We start from the raw sequence: 24,950 nt of genomic DNA on the forward strand, positions 1-24,950 counted from the left end.
GGACCTAAGAGAACACAGGATGAAACTGACTCAACCCTGAGATTGTAAAATCTTGTAAAGGTATTTGGTGTTGCCCAACCTGCTGCTCTGCATATGTCTGCTAGGGAGGTGCCGTTGGCCAGTGCCCACGAGGATGCCACACTTCTCGCGAGTGTTCGAGGATGCCGAACCCGCAAGGTTCTCCTGCAGGAATGAGAGCACTGACCCGACTGCACACCTCTGCAGGTCTTCGGACCGGGAAGAACACAATTCGCAAACAATTCAGGGCGTAAAGTTGCCTGGTAGAGGGAGCTCTGGCTTGGTTGATCATGTCTACGACTGCTGGTGGTAGGCCACTTAGATCTTCCGCATCCCATCCAGGGGCCAGACGTGGAGGTTCCAGAGGTATGGGCACAGATGCCAGAGCGTGCCCCGTCCCTGAGAAAGAAGGTCTTTCCTCAGGGGAATTCGCCAGGGAGGGGCTGTTGCGAGGAGCACGAGATCAGAGAACAAAGTCTGAGTGGGCCAGTAGGGGGCCACCAGAATGACTTGTTCCTCGACCTCCCTGACCTTGCACAGCACCCGTGCAAGAAGGCTCACTGGGGGAAATGCGTACTTACGAAGTCCCCGGGGCCAGCTGTGTGCCAGCGCTTCTGTCCCGAGGGGAGTACCAGAGCGGGCAGTTTAAGGTGAAGTGGCGTTCCTTTTTACGCAACATTGCCATGGTAAGGTTCTCGCAGTGAGAACACGAACCATCCACAAACGCTACCTCAGTGTGATCGCGGCCCAGACAAATGAGGCAGCGCCTGTGACCCCCAGGAGCTGAGAAAACTCGACCGCATCCAGGAACTACTCAGGGGCGTCTGGGCGTACATCTTTATAAAGATGCGTCCTGAAAAGGAAGTTCAACGCCGCTTTGTATTGCTCTTTTAGAGAAATAAACTCTTTTAAGAAAATATTCTCTTTTATAAAAGTGCTGTCGAAGTGCCCAGGGGCAGAGAAGCAGAAAGCCGTGCAGAGAAGGAGAAATCCGCTGATATGCGCCGTAGATCCAACAGCATATGCTCTTTCAAGAGATGAAGTGAACAGTCTTGTGATCACACAACCGGTCGGCTCCAAGTTTGGGACATGCATATTCTGTCTGCCAATTTCTCATTGGCCTTTTCTCGAGTTCAGAGATGCGCAAGGCTCTCAAGAGAGACCCCTAGTGTTGCTTCTTCGACACAACGTCGAAGTGAGCGACAGACAGGGAACACAAATTACTGTTAAATGACTGTCAAATGCACTCGATTAATTCATTTAACTCTTTACAACATTTTGTTCTATTTTAGATCTTAATGAGCATTTTCCCTTATTTGTTTTAACTTAGCACATCATATTCACATCTATTCAAAGTTCTTTCATATTTTTAAACAAACATACAAACAAAATACTAAAATTTTAGCTGGTTTGGGGTAAGAACAGACCAAAATATAACTCCCTTTTCAATTTACATCTTGTCATTACAGTCTCTAGGCACGATCATGATTTCAAGCTCGATTACACGTCCTAGTGCTTGACGAATGCACAATGCGCTAGATGGCACTATAGTAATAGAGCTTGAAATCATGATTCCCAATGAGACTGCTGCTTTTTTTTTTTTTAAGCTTTTGGAGTTCTGGTCACCATTAATTTGTATTTTGATAGTCTTCTAAAAATCTTCGTTTGTGTTTTGCAGAAGGAAAAAAGTCATACACATCTGGGAAGGCATGAAGGTGAGAAAATTATAAGAGAATTTTATAAGTTAAGTTAAGCTCAATCGACAGCATTTGTGGCATAATGTTGATTTCCACAAAAATAAAATTATTTTTCTTTATAAAATAGCAAAAATCTGGGTTATAGTCAGGCACTAATAATGGAATTGAAAGGGAGTATTTTTTACATTAAAATACTCACTGTTTCAAAAGTATAAACACAAGACATAAAGGATGTATGTTTAAACATGACTTTAACGTGATGAAATCAGTTTCTAACCTTTTCTGTGTAAAGTTATAACCAGTTTTACAACTTCGTTACCAAGACGATGCAATGTCAACAAACCCTTAAACCCTAAAATGACCGTAAAAATCACTATTTAAACATCTTTACAGCTCAAATAATGCACAAGTTTTAACAGAAGAATTAATGCAAGTGCTTTTGTAAAATTATAAGCTTCAGATTTCTGTGTTTAAACCCTCCATAAATTGGCACCATTCACTTCCATTGTAAGTGTCTCACTGTAAACTTTTTTTAAAGAAAAGGAGGGATGAGTCGAAATTAACTTTTGTGGTAATCAATATTATACCACAAATGCTGTCTATTGACCTTAACTTGTATTAAACCCAGAATGTTCCTTGAACAATCAAACTGAAATGCTAATGTAAAATCTGTTTTCTCTGGTAAGAAAGTCTGAGATACATTATCCAACTTTCATTTAATCTGGAAAGAAGGCAAGTGCTATAAAAGGCTATACATTTTTTAAGGAAAATTCTGAAATTGAAGCCACAAAGAACTGTTTTTTGTTTTTCTTCTCTCTCTCTTGAACCGGAACAGTGCAATTTTTTTCCACATAATTATCTGAGAGGGTGGGGGTGTTATACATGCAGAGCACCATTGTCAAATAACTCTAATTGGACTATTTTTAACCCAACACATTCATCCGGTACAGCTCTCTCGGAATGTTTATTGGGTATTTATGTTAAATAAGGCCCAGGTTTAACAAATCAACGTTTATCACCATCATCAGTACCACATTGCGCTTCCGTGATATACAAGTGCATTCCCATCAAGAAAACAAACACACACAGCCACTTTAATGACCGAGCTGTTTCTAAACTGATATAAAGAAGAATATTGAATTTGACCATTTTTATCAAGCCAAGCATCTACTAATCTTTGGCTACTGAGGCAGACTGTATCAGATACATTTAGCTTCAGTGAGCATAGAGAAAAACCCTCCTGTATTCTCTCAAGATTTTGCACTATAAATATTTCTTTGTATGCAAATAGCAGACCAAAGCTTACTTTTAAAAACACTCAGTGGTAAACATAATTTGAATTCTTCAGATGGTCTCAAATACATTTTAATATGTAATGATTTTCAATGAATGATCATTTTTAAATCATGAGAAATTAATTTAAATCATGCATGGTCTGAGCTTTTGGTTATTAATCACAGCCATGAAGTTAATAATGAAGGCTTTCCTCTCACAGCATTGCTTCTGCATGCTGCTCTGTATGAACCTTTGTAAAATAGGCCTAAATAACAAATAGCTAAAAAGGGTAAATGGGGCCAAAAGGAACCCTTAAGTTTTTTCTTCAAATAAAATATTCATGGAGCAACATCATTTTTGTGACAAGACATAATAACAGGAAGTTGATTTAATTACAATTATATTAGTTTTATGTGGCAAGGGAGCCTTTTACCCCACACTTCGAGGGTTAAAGGCCCCCAGGGGGGTTATAGTTATAGTGAAAAGTTAGTCAACTTAGGCACTTATTAAAAAATTTTTTTATTTAATTACCTTTAACAAAGCTGAAAATGGTAAAGAAATATTTTGTCTCAAAATAAATGTGATATTTTCAGGAATTTTACATAAATTTGCAACATTTAAAAATGACTAAATATTAGATACAATTAGCTAAAAATCTGTCTTTTTTTAGACATTGCACTCAATGATCTTATGGATTTTGCAGTGTGTAGTGACAAACAGGTGTTAAGGAAAATCCTGTTGTAGTTTTTGCTGCTGTTTAGTATTTCGGGAGAAAATAAAATCAAAAGTTCCTTTTATCCCGGGGGGCCTATAACCCTACTAATAGAGAAGTAGATATGCATTTCCTGCACAAAATAAATAAATTAATTAATAAAAAAGGCAGTTGAAGTATAGTGTTAAATTATTCAGGAAGATTTTGATTAGGTTTTTGGTTAAATATACGCAAGGATGTGATGACCAATCACAATTCAGTATTCAAAAAGATGTTAGAAAAGGATCAATTGCAATTCCATGACATTATCAATGTCAGTTACTATTTTTATTCTTGGCATTGTAGAAATATAAGCCAATGAGTGATTTTTAAACTAATCAAATAGCACACCTAAGACTGAAATTATATACAAAACCAAGTTTGATTTGAGTCTATGTTAAGCAGTTAGGGCTGAATTAATTACAGAAGTTTAAAACTTATTCAGTAAAATGCCACAAATACTGTATTTCTATCATGATGACCTAAAAAGGTAGAATTGGACAAAATATTGAATTAAGATAATAAAGATATTAGATTATAACTTAATAAATAGTTTGTAACATATGTAAGATGCTGTGCATGTGTAGCCTTGTTTGTCTCTCTTTATGATGACCAAACATCCCTTCAATCATAGTATAAATCTGAAAACCTTCATTGTGGTTATTAAATACTGTCTTATTTGGTGAGTTAAAATGCCAAAAGGTGTAAGGTTAGGGTATAGTAATTATATTTTCTTTAATTTATGAGCAACAGAAGTCAAACATGGCATGTTTATGTCTGTGTATGTGTACAAGTGCTAGACAGTTACTGTTTATCAGTATGTGTGACAGCATTAGCCCATTCCCCATTCTGTCAGATCCAGGGCTCCACCTAGTGACTATAGCCTGTTTTAGTTGTCATTCATTTCTGCTGCATCTCCTAGTTGCAATCATGTCATCAGGCCCACTATTCAAATCAGTAATAATCATCCCATCAAACTATTTCATATTTTACTGTTCAAAACACAAGTGCTTGTTAATTTAATACAATAATGAGTTTTAGATTCCCTTTTAGTATTTAGAGTCCCTGTGTGTGTCAGTTTACAGAGATGCATAAAGGTAATTTGACCCCCTGCTGAATGCAGTGGCAGAGGAGGCAATCTAAAGACAAACTAATGGCACAGTCTCTTGGCAACAGCTAACGCTGATGTTGACACCTGTGGCTTCCGTCTGCATAATCTCTTACCCAACCATAGCAAGACAGATAAAACATCAATTAAACTCTATTTCCATTCTTTGATCATTTGTTTGCTTTAACAATAATGAATGGTGGGGTAAACTGGTCCTGCGACTTACCATGTAAGAAATCTCTTGACACCCTGTGTGAGTTCAGATGACGTGAGCAGGTGGTTGTGCAGAAGTATGAAAGTGTGATATTGCTTATATAAATCAGTTCAGTTTTTTCAGTGTAGTAGTGACTGAAGAGGTGGGCATACTGTGGTTTTATACAATATATACAGGTATGTATAATAATAATAATAATAATAATAATAATAATCACAAATCAATCAATATCACCTCAGTATATTTAAAAGTTATAGGTGAAAAGCCTCCTCGCTGTTCTGGCGGCCATATGCATCATAACTAATTTTAGGTGGGCATACGCAAAATCCTTTGAAAGATAGGTGGGCATACGGCGTATGCCTGCGTATGCCCTAGAATACACTACTGGTTTTGTTGTTTAACAAACTTGGGTCCTGGGACCACAATAATAAAATAAAATAAAGTGTAAGAAACTTAAAATAAAAAGGTAAATAAAATTAACCAAATTTAAAATTACTTTTTAATTCTGGTTTCTAATGACAGGAAATAAAATATTCCATTTAATGTAAATTAAAAATGTATAATAAATAAAACAAAAATACAATTTCATATAATATAGGCTATATATATACTGTATATATATATATATATATATATATATAACTTTAGTACAATGACAATATAAAAGCCAATTATTTAATTTTGTAAACAACATGCTGTCTTTATAATATCACCCATTGAAAACCCTTGCAATAATATTAATTAAACAAAATTTTCCCAGTTAGTTAGTGCATTTCTTTGTTCCAAAAGAAGCCAAAGCATCAAGCATAGCTCCGCTCTCTGCACTGCTCTCAATACTCTGTTTTGAACTAGTGTATGTATAGTAAATGAATCTGGGTTTTTTAAGAACTTTTTAAGTTAATTTAATTCATTAATTAATGGAATAGTTCACCCTCATGCCATCTTTCAAATAAATATTTTTAGAAGAATATTTCAGCTCTTTAAGTCCATACAATGCAAGTGAATAGTGACCAAAACTCAAAGGTCCAAAAGGACACATTCTTCATGCATATCACCACCTACTTGGCAGGGAGGAGAATTTATAGTAAAAAAGGACTTCATTATTTATCTGTTTCTCACCCCCACCAATCACATCAATTCTGAAGATATGGATTAACCTCCTGAGACCCGAGCGTTAATGCAGTGTGCATTTTAAATAGTTTAAAATAGTTTTTCTAAAACTTGACGTTCACATATTTGGACAGTGAGTTGTGAGATTTTTTATAATACCAAAGCTATAGAAAGTCAGATTGTTTTCATAATTTTGTATTTTTGTTTGTATGTTTCCAGGAGTGTTGGTTATTCAGACACAATTCAGATTATTTCTTATACAAAGTAATGGCCAGCATCATCCAATCACTGCCAACCATGTTCAAATAAAATTATGCATTATAAATTCTGAATCTATGAACTGATTACCATTGTCCCATGTCTTACAAACATGTTGAGTGGTTCAAACATCATCTGTAGCCTGAAACTGAACTTTTGACTGGATGTTAGGAGTGAATGCACTTGGCTGCATAGAAAAGCTATAGGATGTTCTCTTGCTCCCTAATTAGGGAATGACTTAACCTCCAGTGTGCTGTCGATACTGGTCTCAGAACAGTATGAAATGCACATTATTTTCATCCTAACTCCGCACACAGCCTCTGAAAGCAACATTTTCCAGCTTTTGGATGAAACCATAATAATGCACAGTGAATATAGGATATTTTGAGGAATATGAGCCTATAGTACACGCACGTGGTCATTGTGTTTAACAGCATGCCGTTTCATGATAAATCAATTACATTTTTTAAATGGCATATCGGTTGTAACTAGAGACTCAAACAGGTTTTAATGTAAAAACGTAATGAGGTTTCTTGGACGGAAATGAGAACAATCAGTTTAAAGGTATTTATTTATGCATAGCCTACAGCAAAATTTGGTACCCATTCACTTGCATTGTATGGACCTACAGAGCTGAGATATTCTTCTAAAAATCTTTGTTTGTCTTCAGCAGAAGAAAGAAAGTCATACACATCTGGGATGGCATGAGGGTGAGTAATTCATGAGAGAATTTTAATTTTTGGGTGAACTATCCGTTTAACTACTGTACCAGCACCAGCCCATGCCCAAAATCAGGCTAGAAATCTTGATGACAGAAATGATCCTTCATCAACACATCTGAAAATGTTAATTCCTCAAACAAAACAAATTACTATAATTACCAGTTTTTAATATTTTGATTACCTTTTAATGAGTCACAGTCATTGTCTAATAAATGTATTAAGGCCATGAGTGATTGTGGTCTTGATATACTGCACAGTGACAGGGTGGACTCTGGGAACATGGATAGTGTAGACATCCCTAATAAAGACATCATTCCTCTGACTGTTCTGCTGACTAAAGTGCCTCCTCACAACACTACAAGCTATTATGACTCTGCTTTATGTCTCTGCATATACTAAATAGCCATTCTGTAACTATGATTTATAAAGCAGATGTTTTATTTTCTCTAGCCAAACTACTGTGCCTGATTACACTGGAAAAGCACAGTTTGATAGACCACAGACCTCAGCTGTTAGTTTGCCATCTATCTCATATACACCACAGAGAGCAGGGTAAGTCATTACAGCAGAACTCTGGTTCACACTGATGTATCACTGTTGTAACAAATTACTAGCATCTAAAAATGAATTTGTAAAAATACTTATAATTATGAACTGAATTGTTATTACTACATTTCAAGTAATCGTATGTGTGGTGTCGTAATATAAAACACTGTGATATCTGACAGCTTCATTTCAATACTTTTAAAACAAACCAATATACAGTACAATCAGGACAAATGTTTGCCCAAAACTTGTCAAGAGTATGCCAGGGTCTCTTTACACCCCAAAGTCAACAGAATGAAATAAGAATATAAGAGATAAGAAAGGTTTTGGTATTGTGACATTTTATTCTGTTATTTACATTTTTGAGTACTGTATTTACTGTATAAATAATTTGTACAAATATTGTATTTATTGTACTGCCTTTATTCTGATAAAAATGTAAAAAATAAAAAATATAAATAGATATACAACAGTAATTTATTCATTGTAATAAAATAAAATATTACAGTACAATGAGAATCTAATGAAATTTACCATTGAGAATTATGGGAATAACAACACAAAAGTATAAAATCCACACACAATGTTCATTTTGGGGTGAAAATGTGCTTAATTGTCATGAAAATAATGTCACAATAGAAAAAATCATAATCTTCTAAACATTTTCTTCATGCAAAATATAATTTCCCTGAATGTGTTTTTAATGAGATTCAACTAATTATAATCATCATCATTATCATCATTTTATTTTTTTTTTTTTTATAAATGTTTATACATGTACATTTCTAATGAACGTTCCACCACACTGTAACAACTTATTTCAGCAGGTGGCAGCATTACTGTATATTCAGAAATTCTTATGTAAGCAGCGTCCTCATTTCTTCTTAAAGCTTCTTTAGAATTTCCTGAAAAAAACAAGTGGTTCAGTTTAATTTTTTCAATTTAAGTTGTTCAGGATTTTTGTTAAATCTTCTGTAATTACCTTGTTAGAGCACTAAATACGATATAAATAATCAAATTAGATAAAGGTGATCAAATAATGATCTTATGGTGAATGAATCACATTCTTAGTGGGGTAATTAGTCAAGCATAGTCTGTCATTGCATAAATTTATGTCAGCTTTTAATATTATAGTAATAAGCATGATCGGTAACAGTAAGTTCATGTGATCACTCTGAAGAGGCATTTCCCATAAGCACTACAATTCTTTATCCTTTATCTTTTCTGTTTCTGCCTTCGAATCTGCACTGTCAAACCATTTTTTTTTACTGCATGTTCCTCTTCTGTTTGAGGCTGAGCTCTGTGTCTGCCCCTAGATTTATTACTCTTCAGCGATCTGCAACATGTGATTATGGCTGGGGGTGTGTGAACAGTGAGCATCATAGACATATGATGACATAGAGCATCATTTAGAGAACCCAAACATGACATGACGCGTAAAGCTAAACAAAGTTTAACAAATGCATATGGATCCTGTTACGGATCAAAAGTGGACGAATTTAATTATCAGTTGAATATGAAAAAGCAGCAAAACTTATAGTAGAATCATCAGAATTGGTTCTTTCTGAAGAGTCAATCATAAAAAGACTAACAGGAACAAAGTCAACCATGCAGCACTCTTCCACCCTCGTGTCTGCAACGGCAAATGTCCTCAGCTTTCGGAATGAGTAGGAATGAGGCGTCTGCAGCTCAAGCAAAGAGGAAGAAAGAGGAGGAGGTGTTTGAGAGAAGCACTGGAGGAAAACCAAACTCCTCACCCATGGACCTGGTATTTTTTTAAACGTGTTTCCTAGCTGGGCCCCAGAAGAGCTGGTTTACCATCGTTTTGGAGCAGACCTCTCCAGATGGCCCTATCCTAAGCGGAGCTGTTCTTGTTGCTGGTGGTATTCGTGGTTTTTATTCAACCCAGATCCATTTTCCTGGAGTCACTGGCCCTCTGAAATCTGTTTCCTTTGCCGATAAAGCTGGCCTCCTGTCTCTTTTCCTTACAGCAGAAAGTAAGCACCTTAACACTTCCCCCTAACTCTCCGCTCCTCCTTATTTGGGGTTAACTTGTATGTCTACCAACTGTTTCATTACCTCTGAAGCTTTGACAATATTTTATCACTTGAGGCAACCATAAAACACAGGCTCTAAAATAGCTGTTCAGGTTGGTGTCCAAAAACCCGGAAGAGAATTTCCCTCAGGATAACACATAATATTTTATCATTTTAATCACAGTTTTTATCCAAAAAAGTATGGCTCCTGATCAAAGTAGGCTTTAAGCTTAGCACACAACTAATTACTTTATTTTCTTCTTCTTCTTCTTTATCACAAATGCTTTAATTTTTTGCCATTTTTTTATTTTTTAAATAAATCCTGAAGTTCTTCTCTAATGTAAAAAATAAAACAGTTATACTAGCATCTTAAAACCCTGCCCCTCTGACACAATTGTTCAAATTTGAAGGTGTCTTCCTTAATAGACCGCTTACCGGCCAAAGAATCTGAATCCTTCATTGGGCTGCATGCAAAAGAAAAAAGAAAGAAAATTTTTTACTTCGACAGGAAACATTTGTGCATGAAAATTATGCTTGTTTGAATCTGTTATTGGATAGGGATAAGGATAGGACGTAAGATACCAATGTAATCCGCCCATGTATTTTTTATTTAATCTTGCAAACGACTATGATTGTTGCTTCCTGAAAAGCTTCCAAAGAGGTAGAACATTAATTTACACATTATACTAATAATTGTAATAAGAACCTTTAATAATTGTTCAAATGAAAATGACGGTCGGGACTTTTACATTTTCTGAAATTTGATAGGTTGTTGAGATGTCCCTATCATCCCTATCCTAACTCTTAAGGATGAGCAATTGTAATAGTGATGCTTTTCTGAGCACCACAAAAAATCTCCATTTGAACAATTTCTAGGCCTATACTGTAAATAATTTGTCAGCTGTGTTAAATTGAATCTACAAAAACTGACCATTTCTGTAGGCTTTATTCCATGTGTAATTTCCCATCTGTATCTATGCCTATGCTCTCCTCCGCCATGTTAAAAGTTTACGTGTTCTCTCAACTCCGAAACTTGTATCATGTAGGTGCCCTAAGTGTGTTTGATTGCTCCATCTGTTGCGACTCTCAGCTGTGATCAGCAGTAATGCTGAAGCTGTTTAACTCTATTTCTCAGCTATAGTATATTAGTAATCTGAGTCAATTACAGATGACTTCAAAGAAAACTTTTGCACTGACTGACACAGTTTGTGGATATCAGCTCAACTCGCTCCTAGCGCACACAAGACGGTCTTTTGTCGCCACCTGCTGGCTCAAAACTTTAACGTCACATGGGTAAATGAAAATTCATACATCTGGCTGCTCTTACACCTTTGGAAGCCACAAACACAAGTGAAGTGATGCAAACAGTAAAGCATCCCAGTGTGAGCTATCAGCACTCTTGGAACGGCTCTCGTCCAATCAGATTAGAGGACCTGGACTAACTGTTGTATAATGAGGGAATTACCATATTTTCGATATGGCCATAAGTCGATATTCTGATTATGCCTCTGTTACAAAAATTAGGTTCCCTTACGAGGGAACTCGTGATGCGTCGATGACGCTTTGGGAACGCCTTTGCGTGAACGCCCCTGAAGCACGTATGTCAACTAGTCCAATGGAATGAATGAACGCCACGGGCGGGTGACGTCATGACCAGGAAAGGATATAAGCACATCCGGTGCGTTACTCGTGTCAGCTTTTGTGCCTCAGCAAAGCAACCTGTGTCAAAACTGTCTGTCTTATTTATTGTTGTCTGTCTCTCTTTATATTGATATTATGGCGAAATAACTATTTAAAGCCTGTGCTTCTCCTTGCCCTCGTTATATCACGGGTGGAGATACACATGAGCTTTGTGTAGTTTGTTTGGGAGTGGAGCATGCGATGTCAGCTTTCGAGGGGGCTGACTGTCACCATTGTGAGCGTCTGCCGCTCCGCATGCTCCGCTCCCGTCTGTCCGCATTTGAGGATGATGGACAGGCTCGCGAACCTCAGGGTTCTGGACCCGCGGCTGCCGAGGCAGCTCGGAGAAGGTTCTCTTGGGGTTCGCAAATGGATCTCTCGGCGGGGTTGGAGACGGGCTCTGCCTTATCTCCTCCTTTACCCGAGGGATCCATTGCTCTCTTGCCGGTGTCGGAAGCCCGCGCTGCGGCTTCTTCCGCCCGGGAACAGAGCCCGATGCTTCGGTGCTCTAGCTCTGAGGAGGTAGAGTTACTGAGCATTCATGAGAGTGACACAAACACTAACACAATAAGGGGAGAGGATTCAGCCATCCCTCTCCCCAGCATATGAGGAGCTTATTGAGGTGATAACTCGTGCTGTTGGTAAATTAAATATTGACTGGCCAGCAGAAAAAAGAGATACTCGTCCTAAAAGCAAATTAGACGAGCGTTTTCTAGAAGCATCTAATGTTTCATCTCAATCACGGGCCTTTCCATTTTTTCCTGATCTACATAGTGAGCTATGTAGATCATGGAATAAACCATATTCGTCATGTCTTTTTAGTCCCCTTGTTCACACATATTCAAATATTAAGGGGCTGAAAGATTTTGGTTATGGGTCGATGCCCCAGTGAACAGACGCTCATGAGCTATCTGTCTCCTGGGTCAGCATCGTCCCTGAAGGATCCCGTGTTGCTGAATAAACCACTAAAAACCACATCCAATTTAGTGGGTAAGGCTATATACTGGCAGCAGGTCAAGCTGGAGCCTGTCTGCACACGATGGCAGTGCTCCAAGCCTATCAAGCAGATCTGCTGGGGATATCGATAGGAGTGAGGGAGTTAGTCCCGACGAAATTCGAGAACTTCATCGGGCTACAGATCTTTCTCTCAGAGCTACTGAAGGAGACCGCCCGTGCTATTGGGCGGTCTATGGCAGCCCTCGTAGCTACTGAGAGACATCTTTGGTTAAATCTTGCAGAGATTAAAGATAAAGAGCGGGCTTTTCTTTTAGATGCCCCTGTGTCTCCCTCTGGTCTCTTCGGTGACTCGGTGAATACAGTTGTTGAAAGATTTCTAGAAAATAAAAAACAATCTGAGGCTTTTAAAAATTCCTTCCTCGCCGAGTCCATCCCCTGGGGATGCTGGGCGTGAGCATCCCCAGCCAAGCTCCTCGCACCGTGTGCAACAGAAAGTAAGTGTTAGCGTCTCGTGCTCCCCGAAATCTTGGGGACCGAGCCAACACTCTCAGCCGAAGTCGGCTAAGTCTAAGCCGGATCTGAGGACTGTACTTACGGCTAAGAAGGCTTCGGCTCAGAAAAAAAGGTCCTGATGCTATGCACGTCAGACCATCGAGGACAGCCCCAACTGAGGTGGAGCGGTGTACACCTCAGAATACGGTGCCCGCTCCACTTCGGGGTCCTCATGGGACCAGTCTGCCAACCCCGCCACCCTTGGTGCTTCGGGGCGCAGTGGTATCCAGCGAAAGTTCGGCGCAATGTCGACTCGACGTTGCGTCGGACGTGAGCCCTCTGAGGGGGGTTCAAAAACAGTCAGTTCGGTTGTTTCCTGCCAATATGCTTCAGGTCGCCGAAGTGGCTGTTCCTTTAACACCAGAGGCCAGTCTCGAGAGACTGGTACCCTTAGTACGGTCTAGCTCTGTCACCCCGCACGTTCACGAAGTGCGTAGATGCAGCTCTGGCCCTGCTCAGGCTGCAGGGCGTACGCATTCTGAACTACATCGCCGACTGGCTGATTCTGGCGGAATCAGAGCAGTCAGCGGTTCGGCATCGAGATGTCGTTCTCGCTCATATGAAGAAATTGGGGTTGAGACTCAATGCCAAGAAGAGTGTGCTTTCTCCATTACAGAGTACCACTTTCCTTGGTGTGGTATGGGATTCAGTCACGATGCGGGCCACACTATCGCCCGTTCGTGTAGCTGCTATCATCACAGCCACAAAAGAGTTGAAGCTAGGCCAGTCACGCACTGTGAAACAGTTCGAGAGACTGTTAGGCCTCAAGGCAGCAGCATCCAATGTGATCCTCTTTGGCCTGCTGTACATGAGACCTTTGCAGTGGTGGCTCAGGACCAGAGGGTTCTCCCCGAGGGGGAACCCACTTCGTATGATCAAGATCACGTGGCGGTGCATCCGCACCTTGATTATATGGAGGAAACATTGGTTCCTGCCCCAGGGTCCGGTGCTGGGAGCTATTTGCCATCGAGTTGCTATCTCGACAGACGCTTCTCTCACCGGCTGGGGAGCGGTAATGGAAGGCCGCTCAGCTCAGGGTCTGTGGAGGAACCATCATCTCTCTTGGATTGCCTGGAGATGATGGCCGTCTTCAATGCGTTGAGACATTTCCTCCCAGATCTGAGGGGCCATCATGTGCTTGTCCGTACAGACAACACATCGGTGGTCTCTTATTTAAATCGACAGGGGTCTGCACTCGCGTCCACTCTGCAAACTGGCGCACCAGATCCTCTTGTGGTCCCTGGGTAAAATACTCTCCCTGAGGGCAGTGTACATCCCAGGGTACCAGAATATAGGAGCAGACACCCTGTCGAGGCAGGTGCTGAGGCCAGGGGAATGGAGACTCCACCCCGAGGCGGTGGAGCTCATTTGGGAATTTTACGGCCAAGCAGAAGTGGATCTGTTTGCGTCTCAGCTTACGAAGCACTGTCCACTTTGGTTCTCCCTCACGCAACCAGCCCCTTGGGGTTGGGCTATGGTACAGACGTGGCGAGGCTACGTCTGTATGATTTCCCTGTTGCTCTGCTCCCAGGAGTTCTGGAGAGATTCCGCCAGGACGGAGTAAGTCTATTATTAGTAGCTCCACGCTGGCCGAGTCGAATTTGGTTTGCGGACCTTATTCATCTCCTCGACAGCCCTCTTTTTGAGGTACCCGTCAGGAGAGACCTTCTGTCTCAGGCAGGGGGCACAATATTTCACCCCCGACCGGAGATTTGGAACCTATGGGTTTGGCCTCTGAGGGGACCCAACTTTTAGAGAGTGGTCTCTCGACTGAGGTCAGTGAGACCATTCTTAGCTCCAGAGCTCCAGCCACGAGGAAATTATATACACTTAAGTGGAAAGTTTTCACGTCTTGGTGTCACCAGCATCAGCGAGATCCAGTTAACTGTTCAGTCAACACAGTACTTGAGTTTCTCCAGTATCGTTTTACATCAGGTTCATGTCCTTCTACCTTAAAGGTTTACGTGGCGGCCATTGCGGCCTTCCACGCCCCTGTGGGTAGGACATCTTTGGGTCGAGACCCCCTGATTATTCGTTTCCTTCATGGCACCTTGAGGCTGAGGCCTGTGGTTCGAACTAGGGTGCCAACCAATATTCCAAGGCCTATTGTACTGCAGGCATTCTGTCCTCCTCCGTTTACATCTTCGGACCAGGAAAAACTGAATCTCTTGTGTCCAGTGCGAGCACTGTCCGCCAGGAGATGGCAGCCATTCCCTCAGCAGTGCTTCTGATCATCCAGAGGAGGAGGAGAAGGGCCCCTGTTCCCCAGCATTCTCGCTGGCGGCGTTCTCAGCCACGGAGGCCATTTCCCAGTTGCTGCCAGCACTGGACAGCAATTCTTCTCTGGGAATATTTGAGATGTGGATTCTTGCCATTTTTATTACGCTGTATTTTTTGTAATTCTAAAGTGATTGAATCAAATGATACATTTTGTTTATTTCCTCTTTAACAATGTAACATTAGCATATTCAGAATAATGCGTATACATTAACCCAAATTCTGATTGTCGTATTACATGCATATGCCAGCTGTCTTATCTTTATTTATTTTTTTAAATGACATGATACATGCAGTGCATAATTAGAATGTGACCAAATTCCAATGAATATTGGAATATTCTTGTGCATGTAAATGCAGTCAATTTTGGATATTCAAAAATGTTGTAGTTGTTTGAAGTAAGTTAATATCATCTTGAAGATCTGTTTTTCAAAGCATTGGTCAATATCAGTCATTACATTCTTTACTTTCATCCTTCCCATTTTCATGAATTGTTCCATTTCTAGGAGCAGTCGTGTTACCTGGAGCTCCCCAAACTATGGACAAAAGGCACCTCTGTCAAGAATTGTCACAACTGTCCTACTAGGAAACCCCTACATTCATCCTAAAGGCCCAATACTTTCCATGAAATTAATGTAAATGCACTGCAAGTGGAGATTTCCTTTAAAGAGAAGAATAAATGGTGAATAATTATGGTGAAATAAGTTTTCTTTTCATGAAATCCAATCTGTGTTTGTGAATAGTTTTATAATGATGCTATGTCAATGACTGATTCTGTGAGTTCTAAATAATGAGATGCTTTATTATCATAATTTCCCTTGATTTAGATGAGTGGTTCTGAAAATTTAGGGGTTGTGCTTTTGTCTTAAACTTTCTCTGTGGTTGTGTGTGGGCTTTCTTGTTTGAGTATATGTGTGTCCATGCGGATAAATGAGTTAATAATTTTCTTGCAAATTCTTTTCTGCACACATTTATTGCTTTGGTACATCTAAATAGCTCTGACAAAACATACAAACTTCTTGTGGAAAGCACTACTGTGTGGTTGTGCAGAAATGGGAGTGCAAACTTCAAACTTTCTCTGCTGGTTGTCCTCAAAAGAAATTTCTGAAATGCTCTAGTTTTGCACCCCAAGAACTGTGGTTTGGAGAATAAAAGAAAGAATACAAGTGCAGCTTCACCTGCTTACAGGAAATAGGAACATGCTGGTTTCCTGTTTCCCCCTTTGTCATCTTTGTCATCTTCTCGTTTATATGTTGAAAACAGTCTGCTCTGGATTCAGCACAGTTGAGTCCACCAGTTGAAAACACTGTGTATTTAGCATATAAAAAGTGTTCAAAAGCACAAAAAAAAGGTATTTTAAGAAAAAGTGCTAAACAATTTTAAAGCTACATTTTACTTCAAACACAGGTTTTAGTGGGGACAGGAGTAGAGGGAAATAAAACGTGATACTAACTAATGCTTTGCAATGATAAACTGTTTGTTGATTACAATATATTCTTTATGTATGGCTCATAGAATTTACCCATAGTTTTCAAACAGCAGGTTTAATTTTATCTGGAAACAATTCTCTGTTTTCAGTTAGTTTTACAGATGAGCCATGGTGGGAAAAAGCCCTCTCTGCGGTCTTTCCAGAGATGGAGATGTGGTTAACTGATAACTAACGTTCCTCTTGGGGCCATGGCTGTTAAACTATGAGATGGATCCAGACCTTTCTATCATCATGAGGTTTAAAGTGCTTTGCCTAAGATGACCTACAGCTGATCACTATGAGCTTGTGTAAGACAAAATGAAGGCCTGTCCGACACTATTGGGGCTTTTCCACTGCACGATACAAGCTCGACTCGACTCTGCTCGCTTGTTTGGGGTTTTCAACTATGGATAGTACCTGGTACCTGATACTTTTTTTAGTACCAACCCGGTCGAGGTTCCAAGCGAGCCGAGCCGATACTAAATGTGACGTCAAAATCCTGCAGATCACTGACTGGTCGTCACTGGATTTCCGACACGTGACATCAACACGCTAGTTTTAAAGTTAGCAACAGCGATAACAGTATCATTTGTTCATGCGACTTTCGAATTGTGGAAAAAGAAATGTCTGTACGCAAAACCACGCCGTGGTCATTAAACAAGGTACAGACAGTCCACTCGTTAGCAATGATGAGCCAAAAAAGTGGAAGTGGTTAGACCAAATGGACGCTATCTAAACAGGCGAGCAATGGGAGGGAGAGTGCGCTGGACTCAGCCACAATGGTGGATGGTACGTTTTGTTACGTTAACTCTATACTCTTCATTACTTTACTTTATTTAGTTGACCAGCAACTGGAAGCTTGCTTCTGAAACAACCAGGCCAATTTCACTGTTACACGTGTTTAAAATTCACCACACAACTGCTTTATGCAGCACAATGAGCTAGAAGCTAACAGCTAGCATTGTGTTATTGTTTTGGTCAGTTTTTGTCGTGTTTAAGATGATGTCACGGCTGTAGAGGCGGCACAACTATGACGATCAGCCTATAATCCCACCCACGTTGAGGAGAACTAAACTGCAGTGGAAATGCAAGCTCATTAAAGTAAAGCGAGAAGAGTTGAGGCGAGTCGAACCGTAACGTGCAGTGGAAAAGTGCCTTATGAGACAGACCAAACTTTATGTTTCTGAGATTGTATTAATTAACAAATATCTATTGATCTAAAGATAATTTAAAAGAGGATTTACATGGAAGATATTGTTTTGACACGTCACTTTCGCATGTTAGCACGGCTCAGCCTGAACCTAATTTGGGAGATACATTAATTAGAGAGGCATCCCTTGCTCTCAAATCTTCAAAAGTAACTATAAGTAAGTGAAAGGGTCACATTTGCTTGCATTGTATTTTATGATTTCACTGGAATGGAGAGCAGGCTTCGAATGAGCAATAGAGAAATGGAATAGGCATCTTAAGGCCATGTGAGGAGGAGCACTACAGGGCATTGGCACTAGGCCCCTTTTCACCTGGTATTAAAGGGACAGTTCGCTAAAAAATGACTCTTCATTTACTTACCCTCATGCCATCCCAGATGTGTATGACTTTCTTTTTTATGCAGAACGCAAACAACGATTTTTAGAAGAATATTTCAGCTCTGTATGTCCATACAATGTATGTGAATGGTGACCAACATTTTGAAGCTCCAAAATGCACATAAAGGCAGCATAAAATTAATACATATGTCTCCAGTTGTTTAATAGAGTACATATCTCTAGAAGTGATATGATATGTGTGGGTGAGGATCAGATCATTATTTAAGTAATTGTTATACGTTTCACCATCCAAATCGTTTACATTTTTTTTTTGCTGCATACCCTAACAGAATGGAGCCTGGTGGTGGGAGGGAAGGGGGATTTGTTACGATATCCAAAAAGGACAGTAATTTCAGAAGCTTCTGAATGTTATTAGAAGCTGTTACATTTAAAGTCATATAATCACAGATTTTTGAGAGATCTAAAATCACCTACAGTATGACCTCATCATAAAATGAAGTGCCACCTATCATATTTAACCTCAGTCCAGTCTTGTATTAGACTGCCCAATCGTAGAAATGACAGCATCTCTCTTGATTTCTAAAATAAACTTTTCTCCCATCCACTTACTTCCAGAAGCTTAGTCTTTGTCTTGTCTACATCATATCATTGGCTCAATTTTCAAGATGGTGTCGCAAACATAATAACTGATTCACCGACTATCCTTTAGGGTCTTCACTATACTCGCTCGGCTGAGAGATTAATTTCCCTCACGCTGCTTAAGGTTTTTTTCTCTCGTCATTTCCACATAAAGAGGCTAAATGTCAAGCATGCCTGACACCCTCCAGTGACACATCTATTCCTGCAGATAATTACCATAAGGAAATTGATGCTTTAGTGTGCAGAGGGGAATTTGATTTACTCTGACATCCCCCTGCATACGAGTGGCACGATGGCTCAGTGGATAGCACTGTTGCACAGAAAGAAGGTCCTCGGTTCGAGTCCCAGCTCAACCAAGGCCTTTCTGTGTAGAGTGTGCATGTTCTCCCTGTGTTCGTGTGATGCTCCAGATTCCCCACAGTCCAAAAACATGCATGTTAAGTGAATTGGAAACTCTAAATTGCCCATAAACGAGAGTGTGAATGTGTATGCCTGTGTGTGTTAGCCCTTTGATGTACTGGCCACCTGTCCAGGGTGTTTCCCTGCCTTCAGCCTGAGACAGTTGGGATAGGCTCCAGTGCAACCTGTGACCCTACATTGGACAAGCAGCTCCAGAAGATGAATGATGGATCCCCCTGCATAATGTATTCCCAAAGAAAGTGAGATTTTTTCAGCCTCAGATTAAGAATATTAGTACACTAGACTATTAGGGTGATTACCAATCATGAACATCTCCGAATTATTTAGCTCACTGTTGCTAAATACAATTATTATTTAATAAATTATTTTTAAACACAATTCACAATCGTATTTTATCAAACTACACAATGATGACTCATAGACATTACAGTTTTAGCCTCTGTTACTGCATGTAAAGCTTTGAAACAATTGAAACGTGTTGTGAAAGGCGCTATACAAAAAAAGTGACTTGACTTACTTTGCAAGACACTGGATAATTTCAGATTGTACATTTAAAAGCCCTTTTTTCTCTTAGGTGAGACTTGTGAAGATGAATACCAGCGTGATTATTTTGTATATCCTACCATCTGAAAGGAAATCAAAATTCTGCATAGACAGTCAAATTCTATAAAGCAGCACTAATATTAAAGGAACAGTTCACCCAAAAATAAAATGATGTCATTATTTACTCACCCTTATGCCATCTCAAACTCGCATGACTTTCTTCTGCAGAACACAGTCAAAGATATTTTGATGGTGATATGATGTTATTTTGTCCATAAAATGTGGTTCATACAGGACTGGACTGGGACTAAATATGGGCCCTGGTCAAATTTGTGTATTATTCTTGAATTGCAAATACAGTTAACAACATTAACAATGTTTTTATTTAAAAATTTTTGTCACATAGAAATGCACATTTGACAGTAAAGCATTGAGTTGGATGCAGATGTGAATTTACTGATATTTACAACAATAAAATTTGTAACAAAATGTATTAACACCTAATTTATGAAGGGCTATGTTCAAACATTCTGATGGTAGGACTCCAGAACAAAATGTGACCATTTAGTTGCATATGCACATTACTTGATGGACCGGCTCACTACTCGATCTGCCCACCGGGAAAAGTCCTGGTGCTCCCAATGGCCAGTCCTTACCTGGGTCCATATGACTCCAGTGGTTTATATGGTGTGGCCACCAGCTGCATTATTACTTCAGTGCATCTCCTCCTTGCAAGCACCAGATTTGCCAGTTCTTGCTGTGAGATGTTACCCCACTCTTCCACCAAGGCACTGGCAAGTTCCTGGACATATCTGGGGGGAATGGTAGACTCTGCCTCCCCTGAGAATTTGAGAAATAATCTGCCCTCACCCTCCGATCCAACAGGTCCCAGATGTGCTCAATGGGATTTAGATCAGGGCTCATCGCTGGCCATGGCAGAACACTGACATTCCTGTCTTGCAGGAAATTACACATAGTATGAGCAGTATGGCTGGTGGCATTGCCATCCTGGAGGGTCATGTCAGGATGAGCCTGCAGGAAGGGTACCACATGAGGGATGATGATGTCTTCCCTGTAACGCACAGCATTGAGATTGCCTGCAATGACAACAAGTTCAATCCGATGACGGCCCAGACCATAACGGACACTCCACCTCCAAATAGATCCCGCACAAGAGTACAGGCCTTAAACGCGAGTCCGACCATCACCCCTGGTGGGACAAAACCACGACTCGTCAGTGAAGAGCACTTTTTGCCAGTCCTGTCTGGTCCATAGAAGGTGGATTTGTGCCCATAGGCGATGTTGTAGCCGGTGCTGTCTGGTAAGGACCTTCCTTACAACAGGCCTACAAGCCCTCAGTCCAGCCTCACTCAGCCTATTGCGGACAGTCTGAGCACTGATGGAGGGATTGCTTGTTCCTGGTGTAACTCGGGCAGTTGTTGTTGCCATCCTGTACCTGTCCCGCAGGTGTAATATTCGGATGTTCCGATCCTGTGCAGGTGTTGTTACACGTGGTCTGCCACTGCGAGGAAGATCAGCTGTCCTTCTTGTCTCCCTGTAGCGCTGTCTTAGGCGTCTCACAGTACAGACATTGCGATTTATTGCCCTGGCCACATCTGCAGTCCTCATGCTTCCAAGCAGCATGTCTAAGGCACGTTCACACAGATGAGCAGGGACCCTGGGCATCTTTCTTTTGGTGTTTTTCAGAGTCAGTAGAAAGGTCTCTTTAGTGTCCTATGTTTTTATAACTGTGACCTTAATTGCCTACCGTCTGTGAACTGTTAGTGTCTTAACGAGCGTTCCGCAGGTGCATGCTTATTATGTGTTTATGGTTCATTGAACAAGCATGGAAAACATTGTTTAAATCCCTTTACAATAAAGATCTGTAAAGTTATTTGGATTTTTACAAAAATATCTTTAAATTACAGTGTACGTTTTTACATTTTTTTTTTTTGTTTATGTACAAATCACATCATATCACCATCAAATATAGTTGTTTGTGTTTTTCAAAAGAAAGTCAAAGGAGTTTGAGACAGCATAAGGGTGAGTGAATGATGAGAGAATTATATTCTATTATAATTTTTGGGTGAACTATTCTTTTTATTGGATGTTGTACTGCTGTTAATTAGTAAGTTAGGGGCATGGTTTTCCATCTTCCTTTCAAATTGTACTCTTAATGCTGAGCATTTTAACAACAAAACTTTTATTTTGGAAAATTATAGCTGTCTTCTTTCATCATAAAATTAAATTATGATTTAACTTATTACATGGAACAGCACAATATTGGAATATTGCCAATCAGAAATGTTTTATTTTTATTTTTATACATTACATTTAGTATGCTAAGTACTATATCTTCACCCACTCTAACCTTTTTTCCCCAACGGTATTACTAATGTAATGTATAAAGATTTAGAAGAATTATTTTCTCTAACTGTAAACAGAAAGCTTGTTTCACACGATTACTTTAATTTGTACCTTCACAGACAGAAACCAAATATATACTATTATTTAAAATTAATAGAAGAGTAAACGTTCATGTACTGAACAGTGGTTCTAAGGCCAGTGTATGTATTTAAAAAAGATTTCATTGCATTAGAAAACATTCAAGCAAATAATACTATATCTTTACTCAGAAATTACTTTTTAAAATGACTTTTAACTACTTAATCCTATAATGGATTTATGAAGTTCTCCTCAACTTCATACAGGTGCCCAACCTAATGTACCTTGTTCAGCAGATTGAATATGAATATGTTTTTACTAAGTTTGACAACTGTAAATTGTCCTTATTTGGAACAGTATTTCTATCACTTTTTTATTTAAAACCTAATTTATATCTGCTAAATGTTTTGCTTTAAAAATGTGCTTGTGCTATCTTTACATATATATATATATATATATATATATACACTCACCTAAAGGATTATTGAACTACTGTTCAATTTCTCATTAATGCAATTATCTAATCAACCAATCACATGGCAGTTGCTTCAATGCATTTAGGGGTGTGGTCCTGGTCAAGACAATCTCCTGAACTCCAAACTGAATGTCAGAATGGGAAAGAAAGGTGATTTAAGCAATTTTGAGCGTGGCATGGTTGTTGGTGCCAGACGGGCCGGTCTGAGTATTTCACAATCTGCTCAGTTACTGAGATTTTCACGCACAACCATTTCTAGGGTTTCAAAGAATGGTGTGAAAAGGGAAAAACATCCAGTATGCGGCAGTCCTGTGGGCGAAAATGCCTTGTTGATGCTAGAGGTCAGAGGAGAATGGACCGACTGATTCAAGCTGATAGAAGAGCAACTTTGACTGAAATAACCACTCGTTACAACCGAGGTATGCAGCAAAGCATTTGTGAAGCCACAACACGCACAACCTTGAGGCGGATGGGCTACAACAGCAGAAGACCCCACCGGGTACCTCTCATCTCCACTACAAATAGGAAAAAGAGGCTACAATTTGCAAGAGCTCACCAAAATTGGACAGTTGAAGACTGGAAAAATGTTGCCTGGTCTGATGAGTCTCGATTTCTGTTGAGACATTCAGATGGTAGAGTCAGAATTTGGCGTAAACAGAATGAGAACATGGATCCATCATGCCTTGTTACCACTGTGCAGGCTGGTGGTGGTGGTGTAATGGTGTGGGGGATGTTTTCTTGGCACACTTTAGGCCCCTTAGTGCCAATTGGGCATCGTTTAAATGCCACGGACTACCTGAGCATTGTTTCTGACCATGTCCATCCCTTTATGGCCACCATGTACCCATCCTCTGATGGCTACTTCCAGCAGGATAATGCACCATGTCACAAAGCTCGAATCATTTCAAATTGGTTTCTTGAACATGACAATGAGTTGTACTAAAATGGCCCCCACAGTCACCAGATCTCAACCCAATAGAGCATCTTTGGGATGTGGTGGAACGGGAGCTTTGTGCCCTGGATGTGCATCCCACAAATCTCCATCAACTGCAAGCTGCTATCCTATCAATATGGGCCAACATAAAGAATGCTTTCAGCACCTTGTTGAATCAATGCCACGTAGAATTAAGGCAGTTCTGAAGGCGAAAGGGGGTCAAACACAGTATTAGTATGGTGTTCCTAATTATCCTTTAGGTGAGTGTATATATATATATATATGTGTGTATATGTACATGAAAAATGTACATGAATTTCAGAATTGTTCATACAGTATGTCTAAATGTTATTGACTGCATGCATTCGAGATGTCATATACTTCACAAAGTTTGTGCAAAACCTGATATAAATGTCCCAAACCATTTTACATCATAACTGTTCTTTGTTGTACATACTTTTTAATGAAACAAAAAAGCAAAACAAAAAATCATATGTGATCTCATACTTTTGGACCCCACTTGTACTGTATATACTCAGCAAATACGATTTGGTCAAATTGCGTTACACTGATTCTGGTAACGTACAGTATAGGTCCTAATTAACGAACAGGCGGTAACTGTGGCAGCTTCATAGCTCTGAGACTTCTCTCTACACAGGAGCTTGAGCAGTTTGCTGAGTCACACTCTGCTGTAAACATTCCCTCAACTAAGTTTCTGGAGATTACACTCTCCCTCAAATTTATGATTAATTTATCATGATACCAGAAGACGACTACACTTAAAGCTGTCCATAGAGTCACGACCTTTCACAAACAACAGGTAGTCCTGGAAAAAACATGCCACAACATCTAGGGTTCCCGTTTCACCCCACACCCAACTGCCTGAAAAAGTCCTCCTGGAGAGTGGAGATAAGGGTGACCTCCTTCTGTACATGACTCAGCAGCTCCTAAGATATGGCTACCTGGAAGGGTCAAACATTTGGATCACTGGGAGGGAAAAAAACTCTCATTTATTACGCCATGAGGCATTGTACCGGAAACATCATTTAGAATATACTGTCAAAGCATGGGAACCAAAAGATCCTATTTGTTTAAGACAAAATTGCTTTCTAACTCATTATTTATTGACTGTTTCCATCAATATTAATGCAATAATTATATCTCTTTGGGTGAATGGTAGCAGTATTGTCAGTGCATCCATTCTGAATCTAATGACATATTTTAATAAATGAATATTCTAAATATTGAACAGGTCAGATTGCACTGACACAAAGCTCG

The 24,950-nt window shown here is 39.8% G+C and overlaps 1 protein-coding gene across 1 annotated transcript in view; it reads right to left on the reverse strand.

The window, feature by feature from the left end:
• LOC127661011 (kinesin light chain 1-like) overlaps window positions 1-24,950 on the reverse strand; it is a 293,422-nt gene that overhangs the window by 158,250 nt on the left and 110,222 nt on the right. The window lies entirely within an intron of this gene.

This window comes from Xyrauchen texanus, chromosome 20, assembly GCF_025860055.1.
Source record: "Xyrauchen texanus isolate HMW12.3.18 chromosome 20, RBS_HiC_50CHRs, whole genome shotgun sequence".
Taxonomy (NCBI): Eukaryota; Metazoa; Chordata; class Actinopteri; order Cypriniformes; family Catostomidae; genus Xyrauchen; species Xyrauchen texanus.